Below are 4680 nucleotides of genomic sequence, written 5' to 3'. Positions count from 1 at the left end.
TAAGTGTATAGTTCTGTGGCATAAATACATTTACATTGCTATGCAATCATCACCACCATCAGAACAGAAACTCTGTCCCCATTAAACACTAATTTCCCCTCTCTCCCTTCCCAGCCCCTGGCACCCACCATTCTACTTCCCATCTGTATGAACTTGACTATTCTAGGTGTCTCATAGAAGTGGAATCACACAGTATGTGTCCTTTTGTGACTTGCTTATTTCACTTGGCATAATGTCCTCAAGATTCATCCATATTGTAGTGTGTGTCAGAATTTTCTTCCTTTTTCACACTGAATAATATTCCATTTCATGGGTTTTAAATCGTATATTTAGTTACCAAAAGTGTATGTGCATACACTATTTGGATGCATTTTATATAAAATTAGAATTGCTATTTTATATATTCATATCAACATAAAAAATATAACCCTATATCAGACCATCTAAAAGTCATCTGCTTGTTGCCTTAATACCTTCCATTGTGTCCAAACAGACCAACAGGCAAAGCTCCTGAATGGTCTAAGGTGGGCCCTTGAAAATGGGTTCAAAATCAGCACAAGGTCTTTGCCAAGACCTGTTGGTTTTTTCATCATTTTATCCACAGAACTTTGCACAATGCCTGGCACACTGCAGTCTTCCAAAATATACTTGTGGAATGAATGAATAATTGAACACATGAATGAATGAATGAATGGAAAAGGGAAAAATTGCCCCCTTTGCATGAAATACAGTTCTTGGTGAGTCCCTCAGTCCCTGAGCTGCCTCCCTCTATGGCCAGGTTATTGCTAATTCTGCAGTTGCATGAACATGATCATAAACTTGGAGTAAGTCATTGCTGCTGAGGCTCTGCCCCAGGAGGAAACAAGGCCACTCGCCAGCTCAACAGCCCCAGATGGTTCCCAGACGGAAAGATCCTTCCGTCTTCCTGGCCCACTGGATGAATGCGATGATCAATTTCATGTGTCAATGTGACTGGGCCACGGGATGCCCAGATTAAACATTCTTTCTGGGTGCCTCTGTGAGGGTGTTGCCAGATGAGATCAGCTTCGGAGTTGGTGGCCTCAGGAAAGATCTACCCTTCCCTATGTGTTGGCATCATCCAATCCATTGAGGACTTGAATAGAACAGAAGGCGGAGGAAGGAGGAATGTGCCTTTTTTTTTTTTTTAACTTGGCTCAGTGCTTGAGCTGGGATATCTCCTCTCATCTTCTCCTGCCCTTAGACTGGGATTTAGACCATCAGCTCCCTGGTTCTCAGGCCTTCAGACTTGGACTGAATTATGTCACAGGCCTTCCTGGGTCTCCAGAAGCTGATGGCAGAACATAAAAACTTCTCAGCCTCCAGAATGGCCTAAGCCAATTCCTCATAATAAATCAGTCTCTCAATCACACGCCCTCTCTCTCTCCCCACCCCTACACACACACACACACACACTCTCTCTCTCTCTCTCCTATTGGTTCTCTTTCTCTGGAGAACCCTGCCTGTTGCAATGTGCATCCTGGCACGGCCATGGCAGTGGGGAACAGCTGACCTTCCCTGTCGGTTGCTGCTTAAGCAGCAGCTTGTTTTCCAGCATTTGTGTAAACACAAGATACCTGAAAATTACACCAGTAGGCGCAAATCGAGCACAGAGAGGAAACTGGCACTGCTGCTGCATGTTTCCAACGTTGAGTTGCATGAAATTACAGTTATGGGAGCAGAGATAAGGATAGGTTTACAGGAGGCTCTCAAGTTTGATGTGATGTGACAGCCAATCTTCCCTCTATAATTGCATAACCTTTGCTGTGGTCTATTCCACACGGAATCGCCCAGGACACGGGCCTGCAATGCAGGTGTGGAAATATGTTAGGAAATCTACAGCATCAAGACACCACAGCAGTGGGAGATGGAGCCCGACAAAGGAAACAGGCTGGTTCTAATTTGCTGAGGCACTGCGCCCCGACTGATACACAGGGAGAAGTGAATACCAGCCCTTCCCCTCCCAAGCCCACACACGAACACGCATGCTGTCTATACTGCCTGCAAAGTCACTTCTTGCCCTCCCAGGAAAGTGAGGATAAATGTCCCCTTACTGTCCTGTGATCAGCTTCAGCACCTCTCTGCACTTCCAGATGTCATGCAGTGGTGACCCTCTCAAAAATAGTAATTGGAACCCTACTAGCTGGAGCAACCATCCAAGAAGGGGCATGACTAGAGATCTGGGCACACGGCACACCTCCTTCCCTTCCCAAAAGATGTTGTAGAGGTTTGTATGAAGAGGGGTTGGGAAAAAAGATGGAAAACATGCAAACCTTCATTAGGAGACCTGCTAATGAAACACACAGGGCAGATGGCCACTCTGTCATCTGCTCTGACCTACAGGGCAGCAGCTGCCCTGGCTCTGGCCACATTTTCCTGTAAGTTAGTCTGGATCTCGTTCTGAATCAGCTTCACGCAGACCTCTGCAGATGAACAAGTGTCACATCATGGATGGGGAAAACTTTGTGCCTTTCCTTGTTGGCAAAGACCTTGTGCTGATTTTGAACCCATTTTCAAGGACTCACCTTAGACCATTCATGAGCTCTGCTTGTTGGTCTGTTTGGACCCAATAGAAGGGATTAGGACAATAAGCAGATGACTTTTAGATGGGCTGATATAGGGTTATATTTTTCTATGTTGATATGAATATACAAAATAGCAATTTTAATTTTATATAAAATACATGCAAATAGTCTATGCACATACACTCTTGGGAATTATACTATTTTAAAATCATGAAATGGGATATTATTCAGTGTTAAAAAGGAAGAAAATTCATGGCTGGGTGTGGTGGCTTATGCCTGTAATCCCAGTACTTTGGGAGGCTGAGGCGGGCAGATCACTTGAGGTCAGGAATTCGAGACCAGCCTGGCCAACGTGGTGAAACCTTGTCTCTACTACAAATACAAAAAATTAGCCAGGCATGGTGGTGTGTGCCTGTAATCCTAGCTGCTTGGAGGCTGAGGCAGGAGGATCCCTTGAACCCAGGAGGCGGAGGTTGCAGTGAACTGAGATCGTGCCACTGCACTCCAACCTGGGTGACAGAGTGAGATTCTGTCTCCATAAAAAAGGAAGAAAATTCTGACATATGCTACAATACGGGTGAACCTTGAGGACATTATGCCAAGTGAAATAAGCCAGTCACAAAAGGACACATACTGTGTGATTCCACTTCTATGAGATACCTAGAATAGTCAAGTTCATAGAGATAGAAAGTAGAATGGTGGGTGTCAGGGGCTAGGGAGGGAGAAACAGGGAGTTAATGTTTAATGGGGACAGGGTTTCTGTTTGGGATGACACAAAAAGTTCTGCAGATGGATGGTGATGATGATTGCATAACAATGTAAATGTATTTATGCCACAGAACTATACACTTAAAAATTGTTAGAATGATAAACTTAATGTTATGTATATTTTACCACAATAAAAAAATACACTATGAAAATGGCAAGAATATTAACATACATGCAAAATGCACTTAAATATAACCAGGACAGTAATATGATAACCTGTCTTTTTTGGGGAGGGCATAAAATTTGAGTTTCTGACTATGTTTACTTATATAAAGGGCATACATTCTTGTAAACCGACTGAAGTCAAAGAAACTGAATCTCTTTTGAGGTGTACATCATTATGTCTTGTAAACAACTGAGAAATGCTCTCTTGCACTCTAATTCTTAAGAAAGTAAGTTTAGGATTTCAGTTATATCTGTTTATGAGCTTCAGTCAATAGCTGTCTGTAAGTCAGCAACGTATTAAAAAATAGTTTGGAAATAGTTGGTGGGGTTTTACCATAATGTGCTGGCTGCAGAGGCGGGAGTGAGGGAGGGTGGGCCAACTGACCACCCCAGTTCTATCATGCACATTGCTGTGGAGGTAAATCATAAACATGTGTGGGCGACCAGACAGAGGCAGGGGCTGGGTGAGTCGGCTCAAAGCACATTGCGTCATCTTAGCTGACATTCCTGTTGAGGTCAGGTTGGGGACTGGCCTCCTCAACTTAGCTGCACACATGTGGAATGTGAAAGAGAAAAACTGATATTTCAAGTAAGACAAATGGAAAATGTTCTGTAGAGAAAGAGGAAGGACTTGAGAAAGCTAGAGCGCATGAGAAAAGGGAAGGGGAGCCGGGCACAGTGGCTCAAGCCTGTAATCTCAGCAATTTGGGAGGCCGAGGTAGGAGGATCACTTAAGGTCAGGAGTTCAAGACCAACCTGGCCAACATAGTGAAACCCTATCTCTACTAAAAATACAAAAATTAGCTGGGCATGATGGCATGCACCAGTAGTCCCAGCTATTCTGGAGGCTGAGGCAGGAGAATCGCTTGAACCCCAGAGGTGGAGGTTACAGTGAGCCAAGATCACACCACTGCACTCCAGCCTGGGTGACAGAGCAAGACTCTGTCTCAAAAAAAGACAGGACAGGACAGGACAGGCAAGGCAAGGCAGAGGCTAGAGGAAAAGGGGCAACTGAAAACCACTTGAAGAAAGGTATGTGTAGACCAACTCCTCTCCTGGGTCCAGCTGGAACCAGGATTGAGGGGTGGAGTGGGCTAGAGTCACTTTCCGAATCAAGGAACCACGCAATGAGATTCTGGAGTGCTCAGGCACACCTGTGGGGGCACATCTGTGGGATGCTGTGCATGAGTCCCTGTACTGGGTG

This window comes from Nomascus leucogenys, chromosome 14 (genome assembly GCF_006542625.1).
Source record: "Nomascus leucogenys isolate Asia chromosome 14, Asia_NLE_v1, whole genome shotgun sequence".
Lineage (NCBI taxonomy): Eukaryota > Metazoa > Chordata > Mammalia > Primates > Hylobatidae > Nomascus > Nomascus leucogenys.
The sequence above is the reverse complement of the archived record's forward strand: the minus strand, read 5'-3'. Positions refer to the sequence as shown.